The sequence below is a fragment of the Catharus ustulatus genome, chromosome Z (genome assembly GCF_009819885.2).
Source record: "Catharus ustulatus isolate bCatUst1 chromosome Z, bCatUst1.pri.v2, whole genome shotgun sequence".
NCBI lineage: Eukaryota > Metazoa > Chordata > Aves > Passeriformes > Turdidae > Catharus > Catharus ustulatus.
In genome coordinates, this window is record NC_046262.2 from 32,250,052 (window position 1) to 32,260,557 (window position 10,506).

Below are 10,506 nucleotides of genomic sequence, written 5' to 3' on the forward strand. Positions count from 1 at the left end.
GAAATAATAAATGCACCAATCCTTCTGCCGCCACGGCCCCGCTCCCGAAAAAATCCCACCCAAACAAACGGGGAACGGGCTCGGTCCGCCGCCGCGAAACCCGAGCGTAGCCGGAGTATCGGCAGCAGCGGAGCGGTGCTTGGCTTTTGTCTCTGTACGCTTTCTTCCTTTCCTTTTAAACTTTTGGACGCTCTCTCCGAGCTGTATTTATAGACCTGGAGCCCACGGCTGTATTTTTCCTTATGCCTCCTTTGGCTTAGGCTTAAGTTACTGGCGGGGAAAATAAAAAGGGAGGGAGGCAGGCAGGCAGGCGGGCAGACAAACAGGAGGACAGAAGAGGGGAAAGCTGCAAGTCCCGCAGGCGGGACGCGGAGGGAGGCTGGGGCAGACGGCCGGAGGTGCGGGACTCCCTTGCTCCTAGCGGGCGAGAGAGAGGTAACGGTGAAAGTCCGATCCTGGCTCCCTGGGTGGGGAAAGGAAAGCCTCTTGCCCCGGGAAAGGAAGAGGCCAGGACTGCCTCTCCATCCCGATACGGGGACCTCAGAAGAGCCGAATCAAGAAGAGCTTATGTTTGTGTCCGGAGGAGGGGAGTGGGGGGCGGGGGGAGATGAAAACTAAGTGGGTACGAGGGGAGCGAGGCTGCCGTCCAGTGCCGAGGAGACCGCAGAGCCGGAGCTCCGAGTCGCCTGTTTGCGGCGCCCGCGGGGATGCCGGGGCTAGCGGAGGTGCCAGGGCTGGCAAGCCGGGATGCTCGCGGGCTGAGCACCCCAGGGCAGCGCACCCCGGGACAGCGCGGCTCTCCGCGGCCACGGGCGCTGTGCGGAGCTGCTGCGGAAGAACTCTCCGCTCCGCTGGGCTGCCGCCGGCTCTTTTAATACAACGTCTCTACAGTGCTTTAAACATTCAAATCCAAAAGCAAACCCCGAGCCGCCCACGAGAGTAGGGAAGTAACAGCTATCTGGAAGCGCGCTTATTGGAAAAGAGCAAAGCTTTCTCTGCTTGCAGGAAAAGTGATTAAAAACGTGGGTGTTTGGGGTTTGATGGTGTTGTTTTGCTTTTATTTTCTCCTATGGTCTGCAAGTAAAGAAGCTCTTTTTTTTCCCCACAGGGTGGATGCTGAAAGTCTCTAACCAAATATCTCAGTAACGTGGATGGCATGATTATCATGTTGCTAAGCATTTCCTTATTGACGCGCTCCACACTTAGAGTCTAATCTCCAAAATATATGTCAAAGCAGTTTCTCAGTTTCTGACACGTTTAGAGACCCTGTCCTGCAGGTAAGTAAAACATGAGACTGTGGAATGAGCCTGCTTTCGGGCTGAAAATGAGGCTTTCACGTTTGGCTTCGAGTGGCAGAACAGCTGGAGCATTACACTTGGCTCTGCAGTTTGGCATTACCATGACCTAGTTCAAACACAATGTTCTGATGTGCCATGAGGAAGGTATAAAATCATTAAATCTCCCAACAACCCATCAAATCCCGTTCGGAGCCCCGTCTCTGGACTCTGGTTTTTGTTTTGTTTTGTTTGTTTGTTTGTTTGTTTGTTTTTTAAAGCACTGACACTTCAGAACTTTCACCCTTCACCTCTCCGGGCAGATTTTTCTGTTTGATTACATTAATAATCTGATTTTTATTTGCCCTTCCAAATGTGAAAATCTACCCCCTTTCCAGCACAGGGAGGGGCTGTTATTTTTAGCTCGTTGGCTGGAACAAAATGTTCCAACATTCTCTGCTTTGAATCTCACTGCGGTTTGACTACTCTTTGATATATAAGACAGTTGGTTATCCTTGTCAAAGTACCTGTTATAGGAAATGGCTTCCTTAGCTTGGCAAGTCACTCTGAACTAAGTAGACAGCAGCAATTGCCCTCCTAAAGAAACGTTTATAATATTGCAGGGAAACACCCCAAATACAAAACATTAAAAAAAAATATTAAAAACCATTAAAATGGTAAATCTACGGTGGGTGCCACTTTTATGGTGTTATTAAATGCATACTCAGCTATCAAAATAAGTAAGAAGTGAATAAAATATTCCTATGTCTTCTTGTCTCCTCGACAGGTATATTTTGTCAGCACTTGCAGAATAGTTTCAGGGAGTTCCACATACGCTTCACCAACAGCTCTAAGAATGCGAGTCCGATTCAAACATCACATAACTAGCCCTGTTTCCCTCTGTTCCCCCTTCTTACTCCTCCCTTCCCAGTTGCAGTTCTGCAGCCACCGTTGCGGTAACAGAGTACTGTAAAGTGCGTTTAAATGTTCTTAAACCCTACCCCATTCCCTCCCGTGTCTGCCGAGGAGTTCCAGATGACATTACTTCTGTGTCCATTTAAAAAATCTGTCTCCGTGTTTAGCTACAAACCGTCCAAACTAAACGCAAATAATGTTATAAAGGGATATAACAAAGTATTAGAGAAGGGAAGGGAAATGGAGATGTGCACTTCTATCAAGTGATGCTGCCTAAAGAGAGAGTTACATTGATCCAGAGTTTAAAAGCTAGTATCCTTTAGATCATAATGCTGTACGCATTTGTGTGCACGCATAGGTACAGTCTGAGGTGTAGGAGTTATTACAGGAGTTTTGAACTTCATGGCTGCAGATTTAGAAAGTTCTTGTATCAGTTGCGTCTGGACACCCTCATGCATTAACAAAACCACTGCATTGAATCAAGCGCCTGAACATTGCAATCTACTTCACAGGATTTTCTGTACCGCCAGAGTACCACCGGGTAGGATGCCCTCCTTGGCCAGAGGCTAGTGGCTGAACGAAGTCAAATGAATAAAATAAGTCTAAAGTAGTCTTCTTTGCAAAGCGAGGGTGATATGCATGTACAGGGAGCATCTAGAAAAGGTGAAAATCCGAGTTGTGTAGCTCCAAATCATTACACTCTCGGCAGCAGAACACCATCATTATTCACGGGCAGAAGGGACAAAGTCCTGTCATATAGTGATTATTGTTATGACGAGGACCAATAACATCTTTGTTATAAAAACAGTGTTTGTTATGAAGAAATTGGGTGAGCAGCCATTCAGATAAACATCACCTGTGCCTAACAAGCTCACTATCTTCGTGACGTTTTGTGTGCTGCTAACTACTCTTCCTTTTCAACCGTTGTGGGGTTTTTTGTCTTTCTTGTAATTATGCACATTGTTTCCCCACTTACCCTAATTTCAGCACTAAGGCTCCGAAATTGCATAGAGAAGTAAAAGAAAGGTTATTTTTTCCTGCTTATGCACACAGATAAGTTTGATACCTATGATTGCTGTAATATCTTCATGTGATTCTGTAGAGCCCACTCAAATATTAGAGCCTCTAATTCCTCTGCATTTTTAATTCATCTTAGTTGTCTTTTGGTGGTTTTTTTTGAAGAACAGTGATCAATTATTTTTTACAGTGCAACAATGACGATGTTCTTCAAGTTAGGAGTCTTTTATTTGTATCCGTGCTCACTTCGCTGTTACAACATCCCGCGGGACCGGTGTATTTAAAGCAAGGGAACGGGCACACGCCCAGGGTGCCACGGAGAGCACCGAGAGCTCGGGGGCAGCGCGGCCCGAGCAGCAGCGGCAGCTCCGGCACGGACCGAATCGGGCTACCGCCCGAACCGGCGCTTCCCAGCGAGGGCAACACAGCAGCACTGCGCTCCTCGCACAGCATATGCCTCGCTGGAGCATAAAACCTCCCGTAAAGAGGCTAAATACAAAGCAAGGAGCCCACAAACACAGTTTGGGGGTGATGGGTTGCGGGAGGACGTGCATCCCGTGCTCACCACGGGAGCCTTCGGGAGGCCTGGTTTCATGACTGCATACTCGCTCGCTGCCGATGACCCGGGTGCGGGCGGTCGGGTTTGGCCAGGGTGACGGGCCCGCGCACCTTTCCTCGCCATCGCCCTCCGCAAGCCTCCGCGACCTGTTCGCTCACGCACAGCCCCGGCTCCGGGAGCAGGGGGGAACCCTCCCCAGCCCTTACAGACCCCTGTCCGCACAGGGCAGGCCGACGGGATTCCTGCGGTCCCGGGCACGGCGGGCACCCGGCTGTGGTGGGGCGGCGGCACAGCTCTCCTTTTCATCCACCGACCATCTCGAGGCTTTCCCGCATTTATTCTTGCACGCGGGCGGAATCAGACCCCGCCGCCGAAGCCGGCGGGCGAGTGGCAGCAGTTTCGCGGCGGGGGCCAGCGGGAGACGGTCCCTCCGCCAGGGTGGAACGCCGGCCGCCCCCGGGGTCTGCGCCGCACGACTCTTCGCCCCCACCCCAAAACCCATCTGCCACCTTCCCCCGCAGCGCCGTGACCGCCGGCGCGGCCTCGGCCGGCACTACTTTTAGGACGCCCCAGATTTCCATTCCCTTGGGAAAACAGCCCCCGATCGGGCCTGGGGCCACCCCGAGCTGCCACGAGGGGCCAAGCCGCCCCCGCAAGCCCCGGGCGCGGCACATGCGCGACCGCGCAGCGCTGCGCGAGCCCCGCGCGCCCCCTTGCGCCACCCGCCCGCGGCTCCGGGCTCGGGGCTCGCGGCTCTGGGAGCGTCGGGCACCGCGGCCGTGGGGCTGCCCTGCCGCTCTACCCGCCCCCCCGGGAGCCCTGAGCCCACACGTGTGCCCTCCAGGCCACAACAGCTCCCCAAGGCAGCGCTGTGTGTTCTCCCTGTGGTATCCCTCAAACACTGACTTTACGGAAGGGAAGCAATGGAAAAATTACTAAGTTTATAGGCGCCGCTTGAAATAATTAAAATCTTGTTCTGCTCAGGTCTCCTGAGTACTGCACAATGACTACGGACACAAGTTTGTGTTAAGGCTCCAGAATTTACCTTACTTTTTAATTAACTGAGGCATGGTGACTGCTTAAAACTGTTTACTGGGCATCACTGCATGGTGCTTCTTTATTAATCTGAAAAATAACGTTCCATGGTACATTTTGGTGGGTTTTCCAGAGAGTTTGATGCCTGCAGAGATCTTTATGCAGAGCTTTTCCACAGAGCTGTCAGTTTCCTGCAGTCCAAGCTTAGCACCATGTGCTCCAGGAGACCATCTCATCATGGACAGATATTACTGTTTACTGGCTACACCCCACACCCTTTCCCCTACTTCTTAATCAAATCTAACATCATTGGCTGCTTATAGGTCATCCCTGTTACTAACTCAGTCATGCAATCAGATCTTCAAAGTCAGCCAAGTGACCCATGTTGTCCCATTTCAGGAAAGAGAGGTGTTTCACCAGTATGGCATTGCCTCCACGATGGGCAGTACCACACCTGACCTCTATTTTGCTTCAGGCAGACAAGCTTTGTAGAGTTGTGAAACCCACCAAAATGGTGAGCATGAGCTCCTGCCATAGCTATGAAATGAAATACAGTTCTTCCCTTAGTACAGAATTTTACTAGTGGAAATTTGGACTGAAGTCTAAAAATATTCTGAGATTGTCATATGTGTGACCAAAGAAAAAAGGCTTCAAGAATAAGCGGAAATGGGACCAAACAAGAAAGGATGAAGTACTTAGATTTCTTCTTGAAGGTTGAGGTTTGCCATGGTGATGGCTATTGCAGCTTTAATGGCAATGGGGAGAAGAAAGGGAGATGATATTTTTTCCTTGCTATTTGAATATGTCCATGCCTAACATTTCCAGACAGAGTAGCTATCTGGGAATTTGTCCTGTACCTTTGGGAACTGAAGCACATATGGCCTATTTAGAGATGACAGGTGGGGCAAGGATGACTCTTCTGATACCTGCTGTTAGAGGAGCCAAATTAGATTTTGGTGTAATTTATCAGAGCTGGAGACCACCCCATGTTACAGTAGTTGTCCTGGTGATACTTATGGTCACAGTATGCCATATTTTTTAATGCTAATTTCCTTCCCTTTGTGGCCCACAAAGGGAAAGACATGAATAATGGTGTTGCTAGTCCACCAATAACTGCTGAATACTTAAGATCAAATATCAAGTGTGAATGAAAACCTCTCACAAGGACTCCAGCAAGTCCAGTCACCACACAGGCTGTCATGACTCTGTACACAAAAGTTTCCTCAGACCAGAGCATAGCAGCAGAGATGGACATGAGAGAAGGAAGGTTGTGAAAGGGTTACTCAAGACTTAGTCTTAGGCACAAGACTCCACCCCGTCTCTTAATGGGGGATGTTCAGCACATATTTCTGGGCTTAACTCACAGTATCTTAACATTACCCCTGGGATGAAATATACCCTCTTTTATGAGCTCAGGAGTGGTAAAATAAGAACTTTGGTCAAGTATGCAGAGGTCAGCCTAATTCATAAATATGAAATGGGTTCCCCCAAAAATGATTTGCCGTGTTTTGTTACCATATTTTTGGATTGCCATTATTTTCTATATTTAATCTTTTATGGGGTTTATGGGAGTTTTTTCATGGGACTTCATTTCTAGGAAAATTTATACTCCTTGCCCTGGTCAAGATTCTAGTATGCAAAGTCAGGTTTGTTTTCGTTTTTTATGTTTTGTGACTCACCTCTCAAACGGCTTTTGAATTCTGAGGGAAAAGAACCTCTCCTATAACCTGCCTATAAGGCAGGTACCAACGGAAAGGAAAACAGAAAAACGGGGTTTTTTTACATTTGTGCCACTCCTTGTGAAGCTTATTTAGACCAAAGCACATGGCAACTCTGAAAAGCATATTGACACTATATCCTCACCTGGTTTGAGTATTTTTACTTTCATTTCTTCAGATCCTTTTCACACCCACCCCTAAGGACACTAATTTATAAGTACAACAATGTGGTAATGTAGCCTCTGCAGAATCACAGAATAGTTTGAGTTGGAAGGGACATTTAAGATGTTTGCTAGTCCACCCCCTTCAATGAGGAAGAGCTTCAAGACTGTTTATGTTTGACTAGTACATCAGATTCACTACCTCACTCTGCACCCACAGCAGACCACGCCATAAGGCTACTTACATTCTAGTGACCTAACCAGGCCTCTACTTTTATTCAACAAATAAATGAATCCATCATGCCTGAAAAGAAGAGATGCAGAATTCATGGGGGACAGAGTGTGATGACCTTCACCCTGGCTTCATAAAAATTATACTAGTTGGTCTGCAAGTAAAGTTTAAGAGCAAGGAGCCCAAGCAAGTCCTATTGTTCATGAGCTGAATCTGTGTTTCCCAGAGGTTTTCTAGTTAATCCTCAGAACAAAGAAGGTAGCTTTGTTATTAAAAAATTCCGTATATCATTCCTGAAAAGGCAGCCAGAATTAGAGGTAACTGGTACTTTATTTCCGAGGCAAGCTCTGCTGAACAGCTGATACTGAGCAGGAGGGAATTGTTCAAACATCTGTCTTTGTGGCAGAATTGGAAGCTTCTGAGATGATTCCCCATAACTGCAGATATAAAGAACGAACAGGCAGATTTTAGGGAAAGTATTATTAAAAAAAAAAAAAAAAGGTTTTATTTTTTTGAATGTGCAAGATTTTTCACTAGAAAAGGGAACTTAAACTGTCAGGTATTTCTTTGTAACTTCATTCCATCCATTAGGTGTGTATTAAGACTGCTACTCTCTTTTTTCAGTAAAAAGGAGCAAAAATTGATGTTTTTCCCTTATTTTGATAAAGTGAGGGAAATGAGAAGTGAATATAGACTAAATATATATTCATGGCAGTTTACTGTCATTTCACACAATTCCAGAAGTATATGTAAAATGGAAAGTACAGGCCAATAAAAGTAATTTTCTGAGTCCTATTAGCTGCCAAATACAATCACAATACACAGTTAGCTGGGAATCTGCAAGATTTCACACCTAATTCTACTGGACTTTTAATTTATTTATTTTATTTTACCATCAGAACAAAATCTCTAATTGCAAGCAGGAGCAGCTTATTACATCTTTTATGTGACTCTGACTCACACATTGACCAAACTGTAAGGAAATAATTTTCCTTTGCATAGGGATGATGATCCGACGTGGATGTTCTGTACCTAAGAATTCCTCACAATTTACTAATAAGAAACAGAAAATGAGAGGAAATTATCTTCATCTGTTTCTCTCACCCATAAAGCCCAAAATAGATAATGTGTTAGAGCAATTGCATACCCTGCACCTTCTCCAGTTAACTCCTCTTGCACAGTCCTTGACTAGCAAGCTGTTAAGGAAAATAAATATGTGGGGAGAGGAACTTTTATATCTCAGGTATCAGTGAAATGATTGTAGTAAATGCTGGGGGGAAACAGAAAAGAGTTAGGAGTTAGAAGGGTAAAGGGGAAAATGGGGGAAAGGGCGCCTACTGAGACTTCTCTTTCCAGACATTCATGATCAAAGCCCACCACTGCCATTAGGCAATCAATCTGCAGTTGCATACATAAAACTTTGGCAGTGTGTAGTCTCCACTGCTTTCAACAGAGGCTTTAGACATCTGAAACTGGGCACTCTCCCAAAATTTAGATCCAGTTGCACTGTACATTCCAGAAAAGGCAACATCAAATCAGAGGCCCTCTTTTACCCATGCTATTTTCAAGCTGAAGAGTATAAAAAGTTATGCTCCAACCTCTCCATTTAACCTCTTTGGTTGGCTGTGTTTGTGTCCTCCAAATTCATAAAATGGCACACACTGCTAGTAGGCAATTGCTGGCTAAATGCATTGTTGCTTTAGGAGAGAATACTTGATTATATGTGCTTTTCTTTCCTGACTAATTCTTTCTGGGATCATTCAGTTGCCTACTGACTCCTTAATTTTGCAAACAGAAATCTACTTTGGCATCACATCTTCTAGGTGTAATGCACACTGTTTCTTAAGATGAGTGACTCTAAATCTCATGATTTGTTTTGCTTTTAAACCCTTCTGTCTTTTGTGGTAGGACATTCTCCTGCACTTCATTCAAAAGCAGCACTAGCAACCAGCCAAAGTTTTAGCAACTTCTCATTCTTACTCATGCCACAGCCAGAGGTTTCTCAAGCAGCTGCACTGGATTTCTTGCAGAAAGATAAACTCAAAGGAATTCTGCAGTCACAATCAAAGTACAGAATGCAGCCTCAGTTACCTAATCCTAGTTTATTTACCTATATCTCTAGATGCTTCTGCTTTCTTCTGATATAACACATCTTTAGAAATAACTAAATGTATGTAACTCCATGTATCTGAAGAATATAGAGGCTGGCCTACATTTACTAGATTTTACTATTACAGAGTATTCAATTTCTTAATACTCTATCTATCTATCTATCTATCTATCTATCTATCTATCTATCTATCTATCTATCTCTCTTTCATTTCCTTATCAGAAAAAAAGTGTAACTGTATGGGACATTTGCTGAACTCTTCCACATCCACAAAAATGCTCTGTGGAATGTGCAGCCTTCAGTGAAGTTCTGCAGAAGAGATCCTTCCACAAGAAAAATTCAGAGTCCAAACACCACTTAATAGGATACACATAGAAGTGTGGTGAGATCCAGAGCATGCCCATGAAATCATCTGTTTATTTATGACAAGAAACTCACTTCCTCTGGGATAACCTCAGGATTGCTTTTATTAAACCTCTGGCAGCTTAAAAGTCATCTTGCTTTCCAGCGTCTGAGCCTTCTTCCTTTCTCTTTTCTTCTCTCTTCCCCATACAAGGGCCCCCTCTCTTCACTCAGCTCCCACTCTCCCTCTCAAATGACATCCTTTCGTACTTGTCTGCACAAACAGCACAAGACCCAGGCTGTGCTTCTGAAAGCCAGGAATAATGGCTTAGTTTTTTGCAGTGATTGAGGCACTATCCATGGAGAATGCTGTGCCGTGGTCAAAGAGGTTCACAAAGCTATGGACCATTAAGATACCTGCTGATCTGCTTTTTACTTTCACTGTAACTTAAAAATGAGGTGAATGTTCCATGACTATATGCTCTTTTTTGTTGTTGTTGTTGTTGTCATTGTTGTGGTGAAGATGTAGCTCAAGATTTCAAGTTGGATCCAGACAAAGAATCACACACACACAGATATATGTTACAAAAAAGGTCTCTAATTAATATTTTAAAAAATTAAAACTGGTATAAAATAAGTTGCTTGAACAGACCTACAAGGCAAGTCTTTAGTTCAGGCAGTGCTGCCTAGTGTAATCAAACACACGAATAACCTTACTTGGATTAGGAGCTCCAAGCAGCTCACATTTCCTTTCCTAAACCTTTGGTCTGACATTACACAAGTACCTTCTGTGTGTATCCAAAGAGTAGAATACAGCCCAAGATGTTGATACTTGCCCAGCTTGGGTGAGTAGAGAGACTGTGCTTCACCTTATGCATAAGCCTGCGCCTGACATCTGTGCAAACATGCACAGATGCAAACATCTATTACAAGACAAGTTCTAAAGGTTTAAGAGATTTCAGTTTTATTGTGGTCTTAGTAGCTGAGTTCTATTCTTTAACATTGCAGAACGTTCCCATTTTCATCAAGTCAACAGCAGAATTCTCATTAACTTCAGCATTAAATGGCAATATTTACTGAACATTGGGGGAAAAATATGGTAGAAATTGGAGAATTTTAAATACCTATTCTGAAAACCTTGAT

General features: G+C 45.1%; 1 long non-coding RNA gene across 1 annotated transcript; it reads left to right on the forward strand.

Moving 5' to 3' along the window:
* The first annotated feature begins 329 nt into the window (after nt 1–329).
* LOC117010718 lies at nt 330–3,420 on the forward strand. Its single transcript, XR_004420748.2, has 3 exons — nt 330–435; nt 1,109–1,277; nt 2,062–3,420. It is a non-coding gene; the product is annotated as an uncharacterized LOC117010718 (long non-coding RNA).
* The last annotated feature ends 7,086 nt before the right edge of the window (nt 3,421–10,506 follow it).